At 38.6% G+C, this 27,010-nt stretch overlaps 1 pseudogene; it reads left to right on the top strand.

Annotated features, from left to right (window-relative positions):
- The first annotated feature begins 2,341 nt into the window (after positions 1-2,341).
- Positions 2,342-26,354, top strand: LOC109220133 (annotated as a pseudogene).
- The last annotated feature ends 656 nt before the right edge of the window (positions 26,355-27,010 follow it).

The following is a 27,010-nucleotide window of genomic DNA, read 5'->3' as shown; positions in this document are numbered from 1 at the left end:
AAGTTCATATTGTATTCTGGGACATGTTGGTATAATTGTTTGAAGTCCCGAGGGTCTCGGGTGGATTTCGGAAGGCTAACGGATCAATTTCGGAACTTTAAAGCTGCTAAAAATCTGCTGCAACTGCTGTTTTGGACAGCAATGGTGCAATCGAGGAGGCTACTTTGGAAGCTTATATCTCGAAATCTATAAGGAATCTGAAAATTTTAAAACATAAAAGTTGTTGACCTTGCATTGTAGTTTCCAGAAAGTTAAACCATTCATGATTTGGACATTTTATCAGAAAGTTATGATCGATTTAAAATGGCTGGTGGAGCAGTTTTGACAGAATTTTCTGATGCATGGAGCCTACTTTAGAAGCTCATATCTCGGAATATATAAAGAGTTATATGGTGGACAACCTATCATATGAAAGATATTTGAATCTAGTTTCTAAATCTTCAAACCGTTTGTCACTTGGATATTTTCTCAAGGAGTTATGGGCGTTTTAATAAAAGGTGTACAGCAGGGGAAAATGGTAATAGGATGTACAACCTGCACAGCGTAAGGTACAACTCGATGAAGACTGGGCAGATTGTTTTAAACACGAGTTTTAGCCCATTTCTTTCATTTCTTTCATTTGGCTTGGACTATTTTGGAGAGTTCAAGGAGGGATTTTCACCAAGCAACAGTAGGTAAGTTATTTCTTCCTATATTTGAGTTAAATATGTGATCTTACATGGATTTAGACATGGAAAATTAGTATAAATTTGGGATTTTTGGGAAGACCTAAAACTTGGAATTTTGGACTTTTACTTAGAATTTGAGCATGAAAATTTGAGCAAATTGTATATTCGACTTAGTAAAGATATGGGTTGAATTTATCTTCGAGAAATTTCGGAATCCGGGTACGTGGGCCCGAGGGCATTTTGGTCAACTTTTCGAGCGGAGTTGGGAACTTATATAATTTGAAATGTTACAAGTATTAGAGTGAATTTTTATTGGTTTTCCCATTATTTGAAAAGTTTTGGGGCGTTATGCATCAATTGGAGTCGTTTGAAGGGCTTGGAAGCCGGTTATGGAAATTTCGGAGAGAGGTGAGTCTCCTTTCTAACCTTATAAGAGGGAATTGTCCCCATAGGTGAAATAATTGGTTATGTGCTCCTATTTTTGTGGGCTACGTACGCACGAGGTGACGAGAGTCCGTGCGTAGCTACTATTATGTTATTATCCGGGTAGTCTAGGACCCAAAAGTATGATGTACTTGGAATAACTGTAATGTTGTTTACAGTTGAATTGCCTAAATCCTGTCGAATTGGTAAATGAATTTCTAAAAGGATTAAACTTCATTTTCTTAAATCGTTAAAAAGAGATTTGGCTTTTATTTGGATAAATGTTCCCCGATAAATTCTTAATTTACTGTTGGAGCATGTATTTCTATGTGTACCTGCGTCGCATGTAAGGTTCGCGAGCAGGATGATTGTTTATTTAAATTTGACCGCGTCGCATGCATGGTTCGCCAACGGGGTAATAGATGCATCTATGGTTCGCGTCGTTCGACCCTCGGCAGTGCACATTTTATATTTATGTTGGATCGGGCCGTACGACCTCGGCATGAGTTGCGCATGCTTGTATTGCTTGCCTTGAGATTTATTGATATTGATATCTGCTCCCCCGACTTGAGATAATTGTTAATTAATGGATTAGGAATCCGAAGATTTTTATAAAGAGGAACTTTTACATATTTCGTGACTTATCTGAACTTACTGTTGCTAATAAATCCGCGATTCATCGCATTAATAGTATTATTATTGGACCACTAGTAAGTGTCGAAGTCGACCTCTCGTCTCTACTTCTTCGAGATTAGACGGGATACTCATTGGGTACACGTTGTTTCTGTACTCATACTACACTTCTGTGCATTTTTGTTGCACAGGCACATGCGTCTATAGTGGCCCAATGGGCGTAGCAGCATGGTTGATACGGAGGCTAAGTGAGCTGCATTACTCGAGGCGACCCGCAGCTAGTATAGTCTCTTTCAGTATATTGTATTTATTTTCTGTTCAATTTGTATTCCGGGCGGATGTGGTACTGTATTGTTTCTTAGAAATAGCTCATGCACTTGTGACACCGGGTTCTGAGGATGTCTATAGGTTTATTCAGAATTTTCAAAAGTTGTTAAATATTTTATTTCTTATTTAGTGAAATTTACTATGTATAGTTTAAACGTATAAAAGAAGAGATTTCAGAAATATTTAAAACCGGAATTTAATTGAGTAATTTGGTTGGCTTGCCTGACAGTGGTGTCCGGCGCCATCCCGACCTTAGTGGATTTTGGGTCGTGACAGATTTGACTAAGCCGATGGAGTCAACGCCGGCAAAATTGAAATTTGGAAATTTGTTAGTTCCAAGTGTTCAAGAGCTTGCCAAACAGCACCTTACCAATATTCCGACCAGGTATGTCCGTCCAGAACAGGAATCTCCGGCCATACTCGCCGGGACGGCGGTTCCTTCTGTCCCAGTAATCGATCTTAAAGAGTTGATGTCTGGTGATTCCATGGATTCTGAGCTTCAAAAGCTTCACTCAGCTTGCCAACAATGGGGTTTTCTCCAGGTTCAATTTTCATTCATAATTTGTTAATAATTCTTTGCTTTCCGTGGCCTCTTGTATTCATAATTTGGGGCTTATGTGTTTGTTGACATATTCATTTGGAGTTTTCTTTCAAAGTTCCTATACCCGAACCCTTCTTTCGTCAACCAGCGAAACTGATATAACCTTTTCTATGTGGTATTTTTTTTATCTTAAAGCCTTTCAATATATTTAACACTAAAAATATGTAACAACAAATCTAATTCATTTAGCTATTAAAATCTAAATTTTAGTACGATATTTTTAGTATCGTAGCTGGTTTCGAAATTTTTGTTGTTTCACTAATTACATGACACACAGGTCTAAAATATTTTACAATGTTATGACAAATATAAGAACTATCTTGATGTCAAGCTAATTAATTTTCTTGCATTTCGTAGTTCTTTTCCATTTTGTTTTTAAGATTCTTAATAAAATTTCATCTATTTTGCTCATATAAAACAATCTGAGACATGCTAAAACTTGGACCGTAATACTTATTTTCAACTTTTCCCTTTTCCTCCAAAAATGGGACTTAGATTTAACTTCTGAAGGATTAAGCCTAATATATGTTGGAAAAATATTGGATGATTATGGAGAATAGAAGGTTTTGCTTGAAGTGTGTCAAAGACACTGTCCTTAAGGATATTTCACCTACACCGTAATGAATAAAATTAGGCATATCCCCCAGGATTCGACAAGCTCTTCAAGTATAAACTAGGAGCAGAAACAACAAAGATTGAATAAAAGAAAACCCTGCACAAAAGAAAAGGGAAGAAACATTTTAACTTTGTTCCCTCTACTATCCAAAGTAACACACACACACACACACACACATATCTATATATATATATATATATATATATATATATATATATATATATATATATATATATATAATCCAAAGATTTTAACTTCAGATTGTAAGCAACGTTTTTAAAAATTATTAAATGCCATTCAGATTGTAAGCAACGCTATTGAAATGGCTGTTACAGATTAAAACCATTAAGGCTAATAAAAAGTTAGCTATAATATTATAATAATGGCTATTAATCATGGGTAGTAAATGATAATGAATATGTTATATTTTATTTTTGAGATATAAGAATTATCTTCTAATAATCCCCCACATATCTCAAAAATAATTCTAATAACAAAATAAGAAGTTTCGCTGGGTTTTCACAAATGAGCATAATGCATCGAACCTGGTGTCTCTTGGACTATGAACCAGACCTAGATAAAATAAGATTAAAATTGGTGAAGTTTAGAACTTCTATGAACCAAGAATTCTTTTGTAAGTTTAGTGTCTTATCTATCACATTATACTCACGCACACTTTGTTGTTTATCGCGGTTTTGCGCTAATAGGCCATGCACGCCCCTAGTTTTCGTGAGTGCTCTAGAAATTTCGCCACAAATTTCATAAGAGCGGCCCCACTCCACACTCATATAGGTCCATCCATCAAGTGTATTCTGCAGCACAATACACCACCCACAATAGGGTATGGATTATTGGATTAAGAGTTTAATAACTCAGTCTCACATTCCTTGCAGTCTTGCACTATATACACGCACACACCATAGGAAGAGACATAATTTGATAGTGCATATTTGATCAGCTAATGACTTGTTATTACCTATATGAACCTACTTCATGGGATCTCCAATCACATAGGTTGGGTTACCATCACTGTTGATACATCTCAGTTGGCAAAAGTCTCATCCCCTCGATTTTTCACTTATAAGTCAAAGGATCGGCCAAATCCTCTTTTGACTACACATAGTATGCATAAAAAATTCTCATCTCTAAGCAATTGCTTTATGACATTAGATCTTAAAAAATATGTCTACTCTTCCCATTGAAAGATTTATTTTCTTACAATGGTTATTGCGCCTTGGCAATCACAATTCATCGACATAATTATTGTCGGTTTAACTCACCAAGGGGTTGGTTAATCAACCTCATCGCCAAATAATTTCAATATCATAACACCCCATCAAAATGTGATCACATAATCACTAGTGAGTTTTTCACATATGAATTAGAGATTCAATATCATCACTGTATCCTTCTAATATAGCGGAAAATCCACACATAGAATACTAACTCATAATATTTCTCAAGACATAAAATTTTCTCAAATGAAATGGAACTTGACTTATGTACAAGTGACTTTTGAAACATCATTCAAAACATAAGAATTTATTTTCTTCTTGTATCTTCCATAATCAAGTACCAAAGTAAAATTTTTTCTAAAAATGGAATGAACTTTAACTTCTACAAAAAATATCTCAAATCAGTAGAAAACGGGTCTTAATTCAACCATTTCTTTACCCAAATAACTAAGAGACTCGAAACAATATAACTTTTCAGAGATAGAAATAATACATATTTTTGATCTTCCAATACAAATTTTTTTCACAAAAAATTCCAATTTTGTAAGGCTTTATTATAATATTAATAAATAATTTTTTCCACTTTTTCCTTCTTAGGACCAAGCTATATAACTCTGGACACCATGGACCCCTACGTTTTCGAAAATTTCAGGTTAAGGAGATACACTTTCACAACTCATAAAGAGTTCTACTTTATAAATCACAAGCTAATAATGTAGCTTCACCCCGAAGATTTTTTCTATTTAGCTACATTATCAGATTCAGAAGAATATCAAGGTCTTATCTCATGTATTATTTCTGACTACATCATATAATCATAGTAGTTTATTTACATTAATTATTTTTCATACAAAAGGAATTAAGACCTCATAGCACCTTAGAGTAGCTAATGTGTCACTTATTAATCATTTTAAATAACTTTTTATAGAGGACCTAACTGATATTCTCATGGCTCAAATAAAACTAATTATGCCACATTTGAATAAATGGAAGGCAAAAAATGTTAAGATCTCAAAATATTATGAACAACTACCCATACTATATTATCATCAACAAAATATTGAAAAATTTCAGGTTAAGCAATTTAGATTGCACTCTGCCACAAGTGGCAAATCCTACTGTAGTAAATAAAAAGTATCAAAAGCTCACAGTATCAAATATTCATATAGTGTTGTACAGTCCACTTCCAAATTATAAATTACTTAAAGTGGATCTTACCTTTACCTTCTCTAAAGAAAGGAAGATGGATGGAACATCTATGTGTCGCTGGTTGAATTAGAACAATGGTTGGAATAGTTTGTGCATCAGGCGTAGGAGTATCGTCCAAAACATTGCAATCGGTATTCTCCATAATAACAATGTGGAAATATCCTTAAATTGTTGAAAAATATTGAATGATTATGGAGAATAGAAGGTTTAGCTTGAGGTGTGTCAAAGACACTGTCCTTAAGGATATTACACCTACACCGTAATGAATAAAATTAGGCGTATCCCCCAGGATTCAACAAGCTCTTCTAGTATAAACTAGGAGCAAAAATAACAAATATTGAATAAAAGAAAACCCAGCATAAAAGAAAAGGGAAGAAAAGTTTTAACTTTGTTCACTCTACTATCCAAAGTAACACATAGGAAAATATATATATATATATATATATATATATATATATATATATAATCCAAAGATTTTAACTTCAGATTATAAGCAACGTTTTTAAAAATTATTGAATGTCATTCAAAGGCTATTGAAATGGCTGTTAGAAATTAAAGCCAATAAGGCTAATAAAAAGTTAGTTATAATTTTATAATAATGGCTATTAATCATGGATAGTAAATGATAATGAATATATTATATTTTATTTTTGACATATAAGAATTATCTTCTAACAATATCACAGTAATGGAGTTAAAATTGCATAAGATTCCATGTCCCTTTCCTTCTCTCTTTCTCACTTTCTGGTAGAGCTAAGTTTTGTAATTGTGAAAATGTCTGAAGCAAAATTTTCTAGCACATATGTTTGAATGTTTTAGGTTATAAACCACGGAGTGTCACCTTCAGTGTTGGAGGAGTTCAAGAGAGAGGTTACAGAATTGTTCAAACTTCCAATGGAAGAAAAGAAGAAGCTATGGCAACAGGGAGGCAGCTATGAAGGTTTCGGGAATTTATTTGTTCTATCGGAGGAGCAGGAGCTCGATTGGAGTGATATGTTTGGCATTACTACTCTTCCCCCTCATATGTGGAAAATCGACTTGTTCGAAAAGTTGCCTCCCAAGCTCAGGTGCCTTTCTCCTCACTATCTCTTTCTCTAACTGTGGTAACTAGTGACAAAACTAAAAATTTTGTTAAGGGTGTTCACGATTTAATATGAAAAAAAAGTAGGAGTAATACTAATCTATATATATGGTATCATTTTCTGGCGAAGAGTGTTAAGTGTTATCCCTAAAAAAATCACATTGATCTTTTTTTGATGAAATAAGTTGTATTAAAAGGCATCAAGAAGATGCTGTCACGATCCAAAATTCATTAAGGGTCGTGATGGCGCTGATCACCACTTGTCAGGCAAGCCAACACCAAGAAGTTAAATAAATTCCTCATTTTAGTATTTTTGAAATTATTTCTTTTCCTTACATTAAATAATAAATAATGAACTTAACCGAGAAAATAATGGTGACTTTAACAAATTTAAATACTGAATAATCTCATAGTCATCCCAAAACTCAGTGTCACAAGTGCATGAGCAATTTCTAGGAAATAAAATGTAATACAATAATTATCTGGAATACAAATTGGACAGAAAAGGAAGTACAATACTATGAACGAGACTCTGCTGGCTGCGGGTCGTCTCGAGAGATGCAGCTCACCTAAGTCTCCGTATCAACCATGCCGTTGCGCCAACGAGGCTACAAGACATACATGTGCCTGTGTAATAAAAATGCACAGAAAGTGTAGTATGTGTACGAAAATAACGCATACCCAGTAAGTATCCAGTCTAACCTCGAAGAAGTAGGAACGAGAGGTCGACTTCGACACTTATTAGTGGTCCAATAATAAAATCAGTCGTGGATTTATTAAACACAGCAGTAAGCTCAAGGGAATCGTGTGGCAAGTAAACAATCCTTTTGATAATAATAGATCTCCAAGTTCATATTTCCTCAATTATCAATTTATCTCAGGCCAGGGAGGTAATATCATTATTTATAATTTCAAGGCAAGCAATACAAGCATGCGCAAATCATGCCGAGGTCGTACGACCCGATCCAACATAATATTTAAACTGTTCACTGCCAGAGGGTCGAATGGCGCGAACCATAGATGCATCTATTACCCCGCTCGCGAATCATACATGTGATGCGGTCAAATATAAATAAACACACCAAACAGTTAATCAAGAATTCATCAGGGAAACAATTACCCAAAGAAATGGGAACTTCTCTTTAACGGTCAACCAATTCGATATGATTTAAGCAATTTAAATTGTCAATAAGGTTACAAATATTTCAAGTATAACATGCTTTCGGGTCCTAGACTACCCGGACTTAAGCATAATAGTAGCTACACACGGACCCTCGTCACCTTGTGCGTACGTAGCCCCCATAAATAGAAGCACATATTTAATTATTTCACCTATGGGGATAATTTCTTCTTACAAGGTTAGAAAGGAGACTTACTTCGCTCCAAAGATCCATAACCGGCTCCCAAGCCCTTCCGACGACTCAAACCGATGCCCAACGCTCCAAAACTAGTCAATAATTATGCAAACCCATTAATATATACTCAATACCCATTAAAATCCTATTTACAATAATTTCCAACTCCGCTTGAAAAGTCGATAAAATCATCATCTGGCCCACGTGCCCGGATTCGAATTTTTTTGAAGATAAACTTTACCCATAGAACCACGAACTCAAATATATAGTTTATTCCAAGTTTCATGTCCAATTTCATGGTCAAAATCAAAAAATATAAATTTCTAGGTTTTCCTTCAAAACCCCAAAGATTCACTAATTTCCCATGGTTTTTCATGTTAAGATCTAGATATAATCCAAGTGATTAACTTGCAATAGGTGGGAATCACTTACCTTGACATAGATGATGAAGATGGAGCTCCAAAATCGCTCCTAGGTTGTCTCCCATGGAGGAAATGAGATAAAATGAGCCAAAACCATTTTTGCAAACTTATACACTGCCAGGTAGCCTTTCTTCGCGTTCGCGGACCTCCCATCGCGTTCGCCATGAACAAAATTCTAGAAAGCCAATCCCAAACTCTTCTCAGACAGCCTCTAGTATAATGGTCATAAATTTTTGTAAAGAAGTCCAAATGACAAATGGTTTAACGTTTTGAAAACTAGAAACCAAGATCTACAACATTCATGTTTTGGTCATCTCCCAATTCTTTATAGATTTCGAGACATAAGCCTCTAAAGTCAGCCCTGTGCGACATAAATTTCTTCATCTTCCCAGACATCATGTAGTGTACCAGCCATAAATTTTTGTACACAAATCCAAATGCTAAATGATTTACTTTACCGAAAACTAGACATAAAGGGCTACAACTTTCTCTTTTGGATCATCTCCAAATTCCTTATAGATTGGGAGATGTGAGCCTACTAAGTCTGACCCGTGCAGCAGAGATTTCCTTCTTCGCGAACGCGAAGAACAAAGTCTGAAGCCAAATCCTTCTTCGTGAACGCGAAGAACAACACCGGACACCAGCATCAGCTATTGCAAAACAGCTTGAAATAATCCGAAACCACCCCTAAACACACCCGAGGCCCTCGGGGACCCGTCCAATCACGCAAATCAGTCCCATAACATAATACGGACCTGCTCGAGGCCTCAAATCGCGTCAAACAACATCGAAATCATGAGTCGCACCCCAATTCAAGCTTAATGATCATTAGAACTTCAAACTTCTACATTCGATGTCAAAACCTATCAAATCACGTCCGATTGACCTCAAATTTTGCACACAAGGCACATTTGACATTACAGACCTACTCCAACTTCCGGAATTGGAATCCGAACCCGATATGAGAAAGTTCACTTCCGGTCAAACTTCTCAAAAATCTTCAAATTTCTAACTTTCGCCAAATGACCCCAAAATGACCTACGAACCTCCGAATCCACTTCCGGACGTGCTCCCAATACCAGAATCACCATACGGAGCTATTCGCAAACTCGAAATCCCAAACGGACATTGATAATATTGAAATGCACTACAACCCAAATTTATGAAATTCTTCCAAAATGCCAACTTCCACAATAGGCGCCGAAATGCTCACGGGTCATCCAAAACCCGATCCGGACATACGCCCAAGTCCAAATCATCGAACGAACCTGTTGGTACCTTCAAATCCCGATTCCGACTTCGTTTACTCAAAAATCAAACCTTAGTCAATTTTTTCAACTTAAAGCTTCCGAAATAAAAATTTTCTTTTCAAATCAACTCCAAACATCCCGAACTTCAATTCCGACCATGCGTGCAAGTCATAATTCCTGAAGTGAATCAACTCATGGCCTCAAACTGCCGAACGACGTGCTAGAGCTCAAAACGACCGGTCGGGTCGTTATCGATGCAAGAGTACAACGAGCTACTTACAAGAAGTAGATATACAAAAAAACAAAAGTGAGTTGCTAGCCCCTATACAATGTCTCGATCTGAGACACGAGAGCTAATAAACTCCAAAAAGTGTTCAGTACTAACTATTGGGGACAACTTTGTCCAGCAAAACAGATTGGTTAAACATTTGGTTTTAATAGAGTTGTTAGCTTGTATGGGTCCACCAAATCGTAGAGTACCTGATCCTCTACAAGTTTTTACTGAGACCACTTAGTAAGACAGTAAGTAAATGAGGCAGAGGATTTTTACGTGGAAAAATCCCGCACAAGGGGATCAAAAAACACGACCTACCCTGTAGGCTTTTAACTTCACTAAATTGTAATCTTACCTATTACAAGCCACTTTACAATGCTTCCGATTGTAAAGACTTCAAACTAACTTGTGGCACCTTTACCACAAGCCACTTTGTGACTATCCTAGTTACAAAGGCTTTTTCTAACTTGTGGTGCTATCACCACAAGCCACTTTGCAATACTATGATTACAAAGACTTTTCTTTATGACTAAATCTAGCCACAACCTAAACTCAACGAGTCTGAGGATTTACAAGAGAGTTCCTAATCAGTAAACTTCTAAGTAAGCAATTTAGGAGATATTGTAAGTGCAATAACAAGGCTACAACTCAACTAGGACATCAATAATCAATCGTTTTGGAACTGGTCCGTAGTGGCGTTCAACCTTGTTCTTCAAGCTTGAGAGAATGATCTTTTCTATTTTTTGATAAAGGCTTGAATAATGAAACTGATACTTTTTAGTGATGTTTTGTATAAAAGCCCCTTTGGTACATCTTGATCACATCACTTGAAATGATGTGAGTACTTTGTTTGGTTAGAGAATGAGTGGGCTGACAGTGTGGTGCAGTGCGGCAGAAACAGTGCCGCCAGTCACTTCAGTTCCAGCTGTGTCCAAATGACTTTGTGCTGCTATATAGGAACCACAGGAGCATCAGGTCCTTGTTTGGTTCCTAGCTCCTGTATCTACAACAGTTCAACTTTTGCTGGAGTCCGTTGGAGTTTGCAGCAATTCAAAGTAGTTCAGGTTCCCTACTTGGTTCTTATCAGAAAGTTTGTTAGATCATCAAAACATAAGCAAGAGTATTTAAGATCTATCAGTTTCCCCCTTTTTGATGATGACAAACTTAAACATTTATAAGTTCATAAATTAAGGCATCAAAGAGCATGTCAAAGAGTTCCCCCTGAGACAATGCCTTAAGTTACGAGTTCAGAATTAAGAACCAGTTCCCAAATGTGATTCCCCTTGAGTCCCTTTCCCCCTTTTGGCATCATTAAAAATAATAAAAGGACAAAGAAGTCCAGCCAAGCTAACCCATGCCACATATGTGCACACTATCATGAGGAAAAATAGAAGACAAAGATAGAGTACTAGACAAGATAAAAGAGGATTTATATTAATAATTTTAACATGCCTCTTCCTTTGAAAAAAGGAAAGGCAGCATCGGACTTGAATCATGGGAGCAGTAATAGTACATCCCAACCACACAAAAAAAAAACAACCACCAACCATCAACAAAAAAAGAAGAAGTCATATCCAAAACACTGGTCACTAAAGGGAAACTTAGGGGGCACTAGGAGGAAAAGGCTTGGACGCTGCAGCAAGTGTTTGGAGAACAAGGTCTATTCGGGCGTTGCTCGACTTTTGCTCGTTGAGCAGTTCAGCCTTCAGGTTCTCAACTTGTGCTCTGAGGTCAGCATTTTCTTGGGTCAAACGGATCACCTCATCGTTCGAGAAAGGAACCACTCGAGCTTGCTAGCCTTCCAGGATAGCATTCATGGCCTTCAATCGACGTATCTCCTCAGCTGCGTTGTTTTGGGCATTGATGAGCTGAGACACAGTTGAAGTGCTTCCTACACCCCCATACTTTTCAATACACTCACACTCTTCCAGGGTTGTCTGTGAGAATGTCTGCTTACGGGTCCCTACTTTACCTGTTCCTAGTGGAACCTCAAAGTGTTTGAATACTTGTGTGAGCAAGAATCCATAGGGAAGCCCGTGATTGCCATCCTTGAAATCAGCCACTTTCTGCATATGCTCAATCATTATGGCAGGCAAACTCAGAGGGTAAAAACCGTCCAATTGCTCCATTAAGAATAAATCAGATTTGGAAGTGACAGACCGGCGTTCTGCTCGAGGCAACAGGACTTTGTTAACTAGCTCAAGCAACAACTGGTAGACAGGAAGTAGGGCTTTCTTGTGGATCTGGTCCCCTTTCTGATTGGAATTATCTTTCACTACTGCATTGCGGAAGTTGTACTGGCAAACATCTCGAACACTCGTCACTCAACTGTAGGAACTTGCAAAATTTCCCCAAGCACTTTCATATCAAATACAATGTCCCANGCTGATACCACAAACACCATCTTTTCTTCGTCAACCGGTGCTTCCACAACCATGGAGTCGACTGCAGCAATGGCGGAGCCTTTTGTGAACTCAGTAATTTGACCTTGTTCTCCACTTAGGGTTTGACTGGTGTGGGCAACAGACGACGGAGAGAACGGAATAGTAGTTTCAAGGGTTTCTGAAGGTGTGACTGTAGCAGTAGGAGTGATAGAGGGTGACACAGACTCAGAGACGGCGAGAGGTTCCATAGACAGGTCAGAGGTAGTTACAGATGATGCAGAAAGATCGGAAGTTTTCTCAGCCATTGGGAGAGGTGGTGGGATGATGGGTGAAGTTAGAAGAGGGCTTATGGTGAATAAGGGAAGAAGAGAGGGGTTTTTAAACATAGAGGATAATTATGAAGGGAGAAGAATAGGCACCGGTTCTGAAACGGCGGTTGGGCGTGGAGAATTGTGATGTTTCAGAGGGAGATGGAACGTTTGAATTGAAGGGACGTGACAGCCGGATCTGAAAAGTTGATGATATGGCAGTTGTATTTTGTACCTTTTAAGACGTGTATTAAAGGATGCACAGAACTACTAACCTTTAGTACAAGAACCTGGTTCTTGAAAAAGAACATTTTCTTCAAGCTCCCCCTTTTCTCTTTTTTTTTTAAAATTAATCCTCTTTTATCAGTCATGTACTGCATCTACTGCTTCTATGCTCATCATGCGTGTTTACCTGCAACGGTATTGAAGTGAGTTAGACAGGGCCAGAAAACACTTTGAACCCATTATTTCTTAATAATAGGAGCCAACTTAAAAAGGAATCAGGTTCTTAATCTGGCCTCAACAGTCCCAGCTTTACTCTGTTTCGTTCAAACTGTTCCCTACTTAGTGCCTTGGTGAAAATGTCTGCAATTTGATCTTCTGTGCTGCAGAATTTCATGCATATCAACCCTTTCTCCACATTATCTCTTAGAAAATGATGCCTCACATCAATATGTTTGGTCCTTTTATGTTGAACTGGATTCTTTGCCATATTGAGTGCACTGGTGTTGTCACATAGGAGAGGTACACTCTCAGTGAGTACCCCAAAATCCTCCAGTTGCTGCTTGATCCACAGAAGCTGAGCACAGCAGGATGCAACAGCTACATATTCAGCTTCAGCTGTTGAAAGAGCCACTGAATTTTTCTTCCTTGTAACCCAAGAGATAAGACATGATCCTGAGAAGTGAGCCATCCCAGAAGTGCTTTTTCTATCCATAAGATAACCTGCATAGTCTGCATCAGCATACCCAATTAGATTAAAATTGTCGCCTGATGGATAGTATAGAACCAGGTCCTGCGTGCCTTTGAGATATCTCAGTATTCTTTTGGCAGCCTTCAAGTGAGATTCCTTGGGATTTGATTGAAACCTCGCACACAACCCCACGCTGAAAACAATATCAGGATGACTGGCAGTGAGATAGAGAAGAGACCCAATGATGCCTCTATACATTGTTTGATTCACAGGAGATCCAGATTCATCCATGTCTAGTCGGGTGGCCGTTGCAATGGGAGTGTCTATCACTTTTGATGCTTCCATGTCAAACCTCTTCAAGAGTTCCCTGATGTTTTTTTGCTGACAAATGGAAGTACCCTTTGGGGACTGTTTCACTTGAAGACCCAGGAAGAAGTTTAATTCACCCATCATGCTCATTTCAAATTCACTTCCCATAAGTTCTGCGAATTCTTCACACACAGAGTCAGCTGTTGCTCCAAAAATGATATCATCAACATAGACCTGAACAATGAGCAGGTTCCTTCTTCGTTTCTATAAGAAAAGAGTGTTGTCAATTTTCCCTCTCTTAAAGCCATTTTCTAAGAGAAATTTTGACAATCTTTCATACCACGCTCGAGGAGCCTGCTTTAGCCCATACAAGGCTTTGTCCAATTTGAACACATATTCAGGGTGCTCATGACATTCAAACCCAGGGGGTTTCTTCACATAGACTTCTTCCTAAGTAGTCCATTCAAGAATGCACTTTTGACATCCATTTGGAACAAAGTGAATTCCATATGAGAAGCAAAGGCGATCAGAATTCTAATGGCTTTCATGCGAGCCACTGGAGCAAAAGTTTCATCATAGTCAATCCCTTCCTCCTGATTATAACCTTGAACCACTAGTCTGGCCTTGTTCCTTGTGGTAATTCCATGCTCATCGAGCTTGTTTCTGAATATCCACCTGGTTCCTATAATAGTTCTATCTGGGGGTCTGGGTACCAGGTGTCAAGCATTATTTCTCTCAAACTGATGCAGCTCGTCTTGCATGGCTGTAATCTATTCTGCATCTTTTAAGGCTTCCTTGATGTTCTTGGGTTCTATCTGGGAGAGAAAGGCTGTGAAGGCAAGTGAATTTCTAGCTCTTGACCTAGTTTGAACTCTAGAATATAGAGGAGTGATTATGTTATCTATAGGGTGAGAACTTTGATGTCTCCAGTTAGATGTTTGGGGTTCATTCTGAGAGGAAGACTGTATGTTTGGCTGATTTTCCTCTATCCTTCTCTCAGATGCCAGTGGAGTTCCCTGAACTGCATCAACCACTCTTTCTTCAGCTTCAGTGATTGTAATTGAAGTGCTTGGTTCTGTTAATAATGAAGCCGCATTATCTTCCTTTGCCTCCTTCACTTTACTCATCAAGTCTGTCTTTCCATTAGTCATGTTAATGACTTCACCAGGGACAAGTAAGGGTTCTCTATCTTGATCTTCTACAGCACTCTTCTCAAATGATGGATGATATTCATCAAAGATAACATGGACACTTTCTTCAACACATTGAGTCCGCTTGTTATAAATCTTGTAAGCCTTGCTTTGAGAAGAGTAGCCAAGAAATATCCCTTCGTCACTCTTAGCATCGAACTTACCAAGCTGATCCTTTCCATTGTTGAGGCATAGCATTTGCATCCAAATGTTCTTAGGTAGGTCAGCTTGGGTTTTCTTCCATTCAGCAGTTCATACGGGGTCTTGTTCAGAATTGATCTGATCATGCACCTGTTCACTAAGTAGCAGGCAGTATTGATAGCTTCAGCCCAAAAGTTCTTTGCAAGTCCACTGTCAATCAGCATTGTTCTTGCCATTTCTTCCAGAGTTCTGTTCTTTCTTTCTACTACTCCATTTTGCTGTGGAGTTCTGGGAGCTGAGAAGTTGTGTGTGATGCCATTTTCATTGCAGAATTCATCAAATTTGACATTGTCAAATTCCATCCCATGATCTGATCTAATGCATACAACTTTAGACTCCATCTTCACCTGGATTTTCTTCACAAAGGCCACAAATACTTCAACAGTTTCATCTTTTGTTCTGAGAAACAGAGTCCATGTGAATCTGGAATAGTCATCCACGATCACGAAAATGTATCTCTTTCCTCCTCTGCTTTGCACCCTCATAGGTCCACACAGATCCATATGCAGGAGCTCAAGCGGCTTTGAGGTGCTCACGTCCCTTTTTGCTTTAAAGGAGGACTTTACATGATTTCCTCTGGCACAGGCATCACAGACTTTTTGAGTTTTGAATTGTGACATAGGCAGACCATGGACCAGGTCCTTCTGAATCAGTTTGTTCAAAAGGGAAAAGCTTGCATGGCCCATTCTTCTGTGCCATAGTTCAGCGTCATCGTCAACCGCCTTCAGACAACTCAGATCACCACTCTGTAAGGATTCAAAATCAGCAACATAGATGTTCTTGTATCTTTTGGCCACCAGAACTATTTCACCAGTCACAAGATCAGTGACTGTACATATTTTGGACAAGAACTCCACTTTATTTCCTTTATCGCAAATTTGAGAGACACTCAGAGACTGTACTTAAGTCCATTGACATAGTACACATTTTCAATAGAGTGAGTGAGTGACTTCCTAACTTTTCCAACTCCAAGAATGTATCCCTTTTTGCCATTGCCAAAGGATACACTCCCTCCTTGCAGGGCTTTTAGTGAAAGAAAGTCTGTGGTGTTCCCAGTCATGTGTTTCGAACATCCACTATCCATGAACCATTGTTGACCACTTCCCTTCACTGTTCCCTGCACAATAAATTAGGAGTTAGTTTTAGGAACCCAAACAAGTTTGGATCCCTTGTAGTAACCAAGAGGATGAATAAGAGCTCTCTTAGTCCATGCAGGTAATGTGCGTTTTCTGTGAGTGGAACCTGGTCCCTCTTTTGTGGTCACAGTTTTAGCAGCCACTTTATCTTTTGAAACTGACTGATTCTTGGCCAGGACACCTTCCAAGAAGTGTCCAATGTTCCCACATTGGGTACGAGGCCAGTTATCAGATGCAGTGGCGCTCTTACTGTGAGGGTTGTAAGGATCTTTCTTCCTTGGGAACCCTGTTCCCCGCCCTTCTTCACTGACATTAGTGAACAAGGTTGCGGTAGCTTCTACGAACCAGGTCCACTTTAGAGATTTTTCAAGATCATTCATTACCTTTTCTAGATTGCTTGGAGAAGCTCGTTTTTCTCAATTTCAGCACTCATCCTACATCTCAAGGCCTTCACCTCATTCTCAAGCCTAAAATATTCCTCACTAACTATCTCTTTTTTTTCTCAGAGCTTTCGGGTTATGACTCAGTCAAGGACTTTACTATTTGTTTCCTTAGATCAGCAGTTTCTGCTAAGAGATCACTATTTTCTTTTCTAAGAATTTCAATGATTTTCTTTTGATCAGTAATTGCAGCCACTAAGTCTTTTCTAATATGTTCAGATTCTTCTAGTTCTAGGAACAAGGAATCCCTATCCTCCGCAAGACTACAAAATGCAGTAATTAAAATATCATCTAAACATATGAGTTTTTTTGGAGAATAGGATTTCAGATTTTTCTGAACATCCCTGAAGTTTACCTCTTCGTTGCCATTGTCTTCATCATTATCTGATTGAGCCATCAAGGCAAGCGTTGAGTCATGTCCAATCTCCTCGCCTTCAGCTGCCATCGTGGAACTATCATCAGTGTTAGATTTATCTTGTTGTTCTTATGTAGTTCTCTCATAAGCTATTTGCAAAGCCTCCCATATTTCCTTGGCAGTGTCGTATGTAGAGATTCTATCTTTAGGTCCCAAACCATATACCAGAATTTTCTTGGCACGAGAATTTTTCTCTACCGCTTTCTTGTCTTCTTCAGTGTATTCTCTACAGGTCTTTCTTATTGAAAAAGGAGATTCATTTAGTACCTTGATTGGAATAAACGTACCGTCGCAGATAACATCCCAAAGCTCACAATCCTCAGCCATAATGAAATCATGCATTCTAGCTTTCCACCACCAATAGCATTTTCCATCAAACATGGGTGGGTGATATATGGATTGACCTTCTTCAAAATTTAGTGGAGCCGCCATGAGGATCCTTCCTAGGTGTAAGCCTGATAGGAGGAACCCGCTCTGATACCAATTGTTAGCTTGTATGGGTCCACCAAATCGTAGAGTACCTGGCCCTCTACAAGTTTCTGCTGAGAGCACTTAGTAAGGCAGTAAGTAAATGAGGTAGAGGAATTTTACGTGGAAAAATCCCGCACAAGGGGATCAAAAACCATGACCTACCCTGTAGGCTTTTAACTTCACTAACTTGTAATATTACCTATTACAAGCCACTTTACAATGCTTCCGATTGTAAAGACTTCAAACTAACTTGTGGCACCTTTACCACAAGCCACTTTGTGACTATCCTAGTAACAAAGGCTTTTTCTAACTTGTGGTGCTATCACCACAAGCCACTTTGAAATACTACGATTACAAAGACTTTTCTTTAAGACTAAATCTAGCCACAACCTAAACTCAACGAGTCTGAGGATTTACAAGAGAGTTCCTAATCAGTAAACTTCTAAGTAAGCAATTTATGAGATATTATAAGTGCAATAACAAGGTTACAACTCAACTAGGACAACAATAATCAATCGTTTTGGAACTGGTCCGTAGTAGCGTTCAACCTTGTTCTTCCAGCTTGAGAGAATGCTCTTTTCTGTTTTTTGCTAAAGGCTTGAATAATGAAACTGAAACCTTTTAGTGATGTTTTGTATAAAAGCCCCTTTGGTACATCTTGATCACATCACTTGAAATGATGTGAGTACTTTGTTTGGTTAGAGAATAAGTGGGTTGACAGTGTGGTGCAGTGCGGCAGAAACAGTGCCGCCAGTCACTTCAGTTCCAGCTGTGTCCAAATGACTTTGTGCTGCTATATAGAAACCACATGAGCATCAGGTCCCTGTTTGGTTCCTAGCTCCTGTATCTGCAGCAATTCAACTTTTACTAGAGTCTGTTGGAGTTTGCAGCAATTCAAGTAGTTCAGGTTCCCTAACTGGTTCTTATCAGAAAGTTTGTTAGATCATCAAAACATAAGGCAAGAGTATTTAAGATCTATCAAAAGTGGTATGGAGTTGAGATGCCATAAAACATCTTTTATTTCTCTCATTTCATAAACACTAAAAAATAACTACAGGGATCATAATCCAGATCTTTTTGATGGATTTGTCAACTAACCAAAGACTCCAACTCAAGTATGCGTCTCTCAGATTCTGTGGCATGACCCAACTTATCCAAAAAATACAATAGAACATGTTCCATATGTCAATGGCTACTGGACAGTGCAAGAAGAGGTGACTGATAGATTCCTGGTTCCTACTGCATAGATAACATCTATTAATCATTTAAAACCCTCTTCTGTTGAGATTATCTTGAGTTAGGCAAGCTTCATGTAGGGCTATCCAGTTGAAACCAATGACCTTCACTGGTAATTTGGTCCTCCATATCAGCTTTCAAGGCCATCCATGAAGAACTTGATTTCGAGAATTGAGCTGCCTATAACATTCTTCGACAGCGAAACTACCATTACTGCCGCATCTCATCATGTTTGAAGCATTCCCATCAATATTGTAAGCCTCCACTTCGGCTATCATTTGCATCAAGCTTTCAATCTCCCAGTCTTGAGCTGCTATTCTAAAGTGCACATCCCAGGTATTGCTAGTTCTGTTTTGAGCAATTGAGGAGTTCTTGTCCAGGGCAAAATGGAATAAATTAGGATAGTCCTCCATAAGTGTAGTATTGTTGAGCCACTTATCTTTCCAGAATTTGATGTGTGCTCCATTGCCGGCTTGAAATGGACATTCTGGAAAATTTCGTTCCCTAACTTGCTAATATACTTCCAAGGTCCTACTCCGTAAGGGGCATTGACAATTTTAGTGCACCAATAGTCTTTTTCCCCATGTTTAGCATTGATCACCTTCTTCCAAAGACTTGTTTCATCTGTACCATATCTCTATAACCACTTCATTAGCATACACTTATTTTGCATGGCAAGATCTCTGAACCCCAACCGACCATTGCACTTGGGCTGCACAACTTTGTCCCACTTTACCAGATGAAATTTGTGAGAACTGTTATTCCCCTCCCATAAAAAGTTTTTCCTTAATTTGTCCAACTTTTTTAGCAGCTTTATAAGGATGGAAAACAAGGACATGAAGTAAGTAGGAATACTGTCAAGTACACTGCTAATAAGAGTTATTCTTCCCCCCATAGATTGCAACTTCCAGGAAGGCAACCTCTTCTCAAATATTTCCACAACTCCATTTCAAATCTCACAGCTTTTGAATTTAGCTCCCAGTGGTAGGCCCAAGTAGGTACTAGGTAGTGTTCAAATGCTGCACCCCATGATTTCTGCTAGCTTCTCAATGTTAAGTACATTATTGACAGGGTAGATGATACTTTTCAGTTTGTTGACATGTAGACCTGATAAGGCTTCGAAGAGAAGTAGTGTAAGATTCAAGTACATGATTTGAGTTCTATTTTCCTCACAGAAGATTAGTGTATCATCTGCATAAAATGAATGTGATATAGTAATAGTGTTCCCAATGTTTGTACCTACATTGAATCCCTGAATCCACTGCATTTGCGTGGCCTTTTCAATCATTTTACTTAAGCCCTCCATGGCTAGTATGAACAGAAATGGAGAAAGTGGATCCCCTTGCCTTATTCCTTTTTTAGGAGAGAAGAAGCCCACATGACCTCTGTTCACTAAGACTGAGTACTTGATGGTAGAGATGCAATACTTGATCCACTTCAACTATTTGTCCCCAAACCACTTTTTTCTCAAAATAGAAACCAAGTAGGACCAATTAAGTTGATCAAATGCCTTCTCTATGTCCACATAACAACAGGTTCCCCATTTTTTATCCTCCAATCCAATACCTCATTAGCAATTAGAACTGCATCAGTTATCTACCTTTGCTTGATGAATGCATTCTGGTGAGCAGACACCAGCTTTCCTACAACTTTCTTCAATCTTTTTGCTAGCAACTTGGCCACAATCTTGTATACACTACCAATAAGGCTAATTGGTCTATAGTCCCTAAGTTCAATAACATCATTCTCTTTTGAAATTAGAGCAATAAATGAAGCATTGCATGATTTCACCATGTAACCTTGCTGATGGAATGATTAAGTGCAGCCATGATCTCCGGTTTGATGAAATCCCATGACTTTTGGAAAAAAAACCATAGTAAAGCCATCTGGTCCTGGGGCCTTGTCATGGGAACATGACTAAATGATGGAATGAACTTCTTCTTCCTCAAAGCATTGCTCTAGAATCTCTCTCTCTCTTCTTCTGATAGGCTGGTAACATCATCAAAGCTAAAGTTGGTCTCCACTCTTCATTTTCTTTGTAGAGATTCTGGTAGTAGTTCTAGATCTCCCTCTTGATCAATTCTTTATCATCTGTAATCTCATGCCTATCTTAAGCTTGTCAATAGAATTGTACCTCCTGTGTGAGTTGGCCCTTGTATGGAATATCTAGTATTCCTGTCCACTTCTTTTAACCAAAAACATCTATATTTCTGCCTCCATGAGGTTTCTTCTGGTTTAGCAATCTTTTCCAACTCCATTTTCAGAGCTATGAACCTTTGATTTTCAAGCTGGTCAGGAGCTCTGTTTTTCGTTGCCTTCTCTAAAACTGACAGCTCGTCGCTCTGCTTCTCCTTGTGTCTAGCATACCAAAGACTTCCCTGTTCCAGTTGGTAATATCTTTTTTCAAGCTCATCTGCTTCTGGATGAGTACAAAATCTGGACTGCCACCTATTGTATAGTTCTGCCACCACCCCTTCACCATATCAATCAATCCTTCTTGTTGCAGCCACATATTCTCAAACTTGAAATAGGATGGTGTTGTGTCCCATTCTCCCCTTTCTAACTTGGAAGAGCCAATTGTTTGACAGCATTGAAGCTTTTATTCCATTCTAGATAGACTAGGAATCTATCGATCCGTGAGGCGTAGAAAATGTCCTCCCCTTTTGACCAGGTATATTGAGCCCCTTGTAGAGGAAAATCCATTAGCTACAGGTCCACAATTGTTGCCGAGAAACTCTTCATAGCTAGTCCTTCTAGCACAATTCAACCTCTCAGATTCGAACCTACAAACGTTGAAGTCCCCTCCAACGACCCACTGATCACCCCAAATCCCTCTTATTGCACCTAGTTCATGCCAAAAGACCTCCCTCTCTGTATTGTTGTGAGGTCCATAGACACCTGTAAAACCCCGTCTAAAATCTTCATGTAAGCTCTCAAGGAAGCAAGTCAGTGTAAAACAACCTTGAAGAGAATCAATACACCTCCACATTCTCTTATCCCACAAGATAAGAATACCCCTAGTGCCACTAGCCTTCAATTCTGCCAAAACCACCGACCTATTCCCCCAAATTTGATAAAAGTTGGAATGCTGTCCATTTTGGTTTCTTGGAGAAACAATATGTCAGCTTTCCATTTTCTAGCTAGAGATGCAATAGTACTCCTTTTATTCTTCTTGTTCAGACCCACAAATGTTTTAGCTGAGAATTTTTACTTTCATGTGGACATATTCTTGCCATACCTTCCCCTATCCCTGTTGTTTCTTCCCTCATAGTTGATATTGCAAATTAAATTTTGAACCTCCGTACCACCTTTCTTCCTCCCTTTCTGTTTTCTACTAGCTGAAGATGGTGAACCCCTGTTTTGCAATTGAACCTGTCATTTTTTATCAATTCTCGTAATTAAATCGAAAATTTCATGCTCAAATCCCACTGTATTGACTCCAAATGCCATGCAAACTTTTCCCATAACCAATTTGGTCCACTTGGAGGTTTCTATTGTTGTTGGTTGCTGAATACCCTGCTGGAATCCATGAACTTCCAATTGCTCTCCTTCATGCCATGGTAAAGAAAGTGCCTCAGTGTAGGAATCAGACTCTGAGCACATTAAGGCGGTAGAAGCAACTTCTGACCAATCCAGTTGTTGAGGAAGACCCCTGAGGTTGGCCAAAAGAGATTCTGCTTCATCATCAGCTTCATCAGCTGCTTCCAGATATGTTTCAACAATTGCATGCGGCAGGGATTCATCAATGGACTTCGTGGCTTGAAGCTGCTGAGAGAAATAGAAGAAGAAGGTGCAGCAACGATGACTTTAGGACGAGGGTCCATTAATAAACCTTTAGCACGCCACTCCTGAATAAAATTGGGTTTGATTGGCTTGGCCTTCTGATGGGCTTTCTTTTTGGGCCTTTGTAGTAATTAAAATTTTGGCCCACCACAGGTTCTTTAATAACTCCTGTATTGCTAGCAATATTGGGCATGTTCTTACTTGTGGCCCGTGAGTTGAGAAGGCTGGGAAATGGGCCCAAGAGATTTGAATTAAAGTTACCCTTGGACAGCTGTCCCTCCACGTGCCCCGAATTCACGTAACCCTCGTTAGCTTTCCCCAAACTCATCGCCGAATTCACGTAACCCTCATCAGCTTTCCCTAAACTCATCGCCGGTGATGACTCAATCCCTGCTGCAGCTCCTGTTACTCTAACTGGCTTTGGTGGCGCAACGTCCTTCAGAATTGAGATTTCGTAACTCCAGTTCTCTAGGTCAAGTGTTATCTTCTGTGGGTTTTTTTGTTGCAGTTGCTAACACAGATTCTTGCCCAAATAAAATGGTTCCGGTACTTCGTATCCAAATCAATGTCAATGAAGCCGCCGCAAATGTCACCAATGGTTCTGAATGTCTCAAGCTTCCATGCATTAATAGGGATCCCAAAAGCCTTGATCCATTTCTGTTCAGATCTCTGGGAGGCAAAATCAGTGCCAGTCACCAGAGACCACCACTTCAATGAAAGATGATGACCATTCCAGAACCAGTCTCCAGCATGAACTCTTACGCTTCCTGCCTCTATGGAAATTCAAAAAGAAATTGGTTGTGGGACATAGGGGTGACTTTCAGACCAACACTAACTTTCCACCTATTCAAAAACCATTTTTGGATCACCTCATGGTTAGGGCTGTAGTTGAAAGGGTCGTTAAAAGTGCCAACCAAACATCTTGGGAGGAAATGAAAGCTTTCGTGGCTGCACCTTGCTTAACTGAAGACACCTCGTCACCCCCCTTGCTGGAATTTTTGACATCTCCGGGCATTGGAAAATCTTTGCAGTGTCAACATAAGACTTTGTACTATGTGTATAAGCATGCCTGGATCTGGTTGAAGCTTGTTTTCCCAAAAAGTGTAAAATTTTATCAGTTATATCTCCCCAACCCAAGTTGTAATCAATTTTCTGAATAACTGCTGCTTTCTTCCTGTCCCCCAACCGTGTTCCAATACGAATAAATCGACCATAGCAGTTGAAGTTGACAAAAGTTCTGTAATAGTAAGCTTGTGATTTCCACCCCCAACGTCTATAATAATTCCCTTCCCTCTTATATGCTTGCCTCAGTGCGTCGCAAACTCCCTGGAGATTTTCCTCATCTATGTTTATTTTGCATGAGAATCTTTTACCCCTTTCAATGAGAACAAACCACCCCTTGCCGGAATCAATGAGCTCAAGAGATTTTTCACCTAAAATAAAGAATATCTTGTCTTCCATGATAACAGATTAATTAATTCTTCACTTTTCCTCGGCGACCTACAAGAAAATCGGTAAGATCTTAGCATCAATAATTTATAACCAGAAAATGAGAAGGACCCACTTAGTTTCACCCAAGCTACATTTTGGTCATGGGTAGATCACCTAGGTTTGAGTCCATAAGCAGTGACAATTGCCCTATGAAAACTTGTTTTCGCTACGGCTCCAGTAGGTTTCCTTAACCAAGCCACTACCTATGAGTCGCCAACTCATTCTTCAATAGGCACGCGGTTAGAGCCCCGGCTCCTCCTTCTGCTATGGAGCTTATTCCTGTTCTATTTCACAATATGTACCTTGAGCCATAATATTCTTGTGGCATAATAATGCGGACTTGAGATTAACCAGACTTGTAACTAATTTTTCTGTTGGAACTTGTTTTCTAACTTGAGCCTTGATCTTTAGTCTCCTCATCTCTTAATGTTTGTATGATATGATTGGTTACTTTTGAAATGCAGGCACAGCATGGAAGGATACTGCAAAGAAGTGAAGAGCCTAGCAATAAGCATCCTATGTCAATTGGCAAAGGCTTTAAGGATGGATGAAAAGGAAATGAGAGATCTATTCAGTGATGGTATGCAGTCAATAAGGATGAATTATTATCCTCCTTGCCCTGAGCCAGACAAGACCATTGGCCTCAGCCCTCACTCTGATGCTGATGGCCTCACCATCCTTATTCAGCTAAATGAAACTGAAGGTCTCCAAGTGCGAAAAGACGGTATTTGGGTGCCTGTATAACCACTCCCAAATGCTTTGACTGTGAATATTGGCGATATGATGGAGGTAAGTAATAACTTCCTTGTTGAGTAACTGATTTCTCAAAGGGTGGTAACGTAGTGAAAATTGCAGTTCTGTTGCGCAAGTTATAGGTTGAGTCTTTGTTTTATTGACCGTTTCATCTTGTTTCAATTATTAACATTTCCGAATTTCTTGAAAGGATTTGATTTAGACTTTCCGAGTTAATAAAATTACAGATAATCCAAAGTATTCACCCTTCCTCTGTTAAAAAGAAGATCCTTTGAGGAAGGTGGAAGTAGGGCCGGAGGTGGACCCAGGATTTAAACTTGATTGATTCAATCTTAAGCTTTTTAACATTGAACTTATTATTTCCTTTTGAAATTTTGAGTCCAGAATTTAAGATTTGTTAGGAATTTTAGTGATTTTTCATTGTATATTTATGTTCCATGTAAAAGATACTGGGTTCAATTGAACTCATAGTATACACACTCCATACACCACTGAGTGGGCAGTCTTAACGTTTTCATGTGATTTAGTTTGCTAAATTATATGGCTAATTAGGTTAAAACTTGCTTGATTAGAATAAATTGGAGATTATATGACTTATAATTAGCTCAAGACATGTGGATTAAATAAAAAAAACTATTGCTAATCCATTCACTTGCAAGTGAGAACTTATATAATCCTATTTTTGTAAAGAAATAGCTCATTTTCTAATAGGATACTAATAAAAATTTCAATGGTGTAAATGTGTTAATTGACTTGGCAAATAGTGAGCAATGGTGTTTATAGGAGCATTGAGCACAGAGCAATTGTAAATTCAAACGAAGCGAGGCTATCTGTTGCAACATGCTATACCTCCAGCTTTGACTCCGAATTGGGACCTGCACAGAGTCTTGTTGGACCAAATAATCCAGCAATTTTCCGAAGAGTTCCCGTGGAAAATATTTACAGGATTTTTTTTCACGAAAACTTGATGGAAAATCGTATCTTGATTTCATGAAGGTAGAGACGACGGATGATGAGTCCTAGGTAGTATTTGATACTCTAGTTGGTTAGTTTATCTGTATCACATGAAATGTTCTTATAAGTTACTTTTGCTGTTGTAATTTGGAGTTCCACTGTTTGATACTGTAAAGAAGAAAAATAGCACGTACATTTTGTTTCATTATAGGTGAACATTCTTTTTATACTTGATAAGTTGATATGGAGTTTAAAATATTTAATCTTTTTGTGTTATATTGGTATAGAGAAGGAAATAGTTATGTGGGTTAGACATTATATTTTTTGGGTTGTACATCTTACCTTGCCTTATGTCTGGATCGATTTAGTTTTAAGGATGACCTAAGACGTTTTCATGACTTGATTTATGATAACTGTTGAACTATTGTACAGAGTCGCCTGTTGCCCCTTTTTTATGTGATTGCACAAAATCGCATGATATTCCATTGTATGTTCTTAATCGTAGGTTCATTATATTACGATTGTGTCAAAGGTTCGCTCGGTGGATGTCACACTTGTCAGATGCCCATCCAGGACCGTTCAGTTTTGGTTCATGATAGATTAATTAACTAGATTTAGGCATTTAATATTAATTAGTCTCTCAGCACGCGCAACACGTGTTTCTAAGTCTAAAATTTTAAATAATATAAATATTATATCAAAAATTTGTGTACTTAAAGGATTTTTCTCAAAAGCTCGTTGGGGAATCATACCTAGATACTATAGGATTGGAGATGATGGGGGCAATTGAATGTTGCATTCTTGGATGCTTTTTCTCATGAATTTTTCATGTTTACTTTCTTTGTTGCTTCTCTCTGTGATACATTCCAATTTCCCCTTTTCTTCCCTCTCTGTGTTTATGCTTCTCTGTACTGAGTTCCTATGAAATAAAG

Source organism: Nicotiana attenuata, unplaced genomic scaffold (genome assembly GCF_001879085.1).
Source record: "Nicotiana attenuata strain UT unplaced genomic scaffold, NIATTr2, whole genome shotgun sequence".
NCBI lineage: Eukaryota > Viridiplantae > Streptophyta > Magnoliopsida > Solanales > Solanaceae > Nicotiana > Nicotiana attenuata.
Note: the sequence above shows the minus strand (reverse complement) of the source record. Positions and strands in the feature narration are given on the sequence as shown.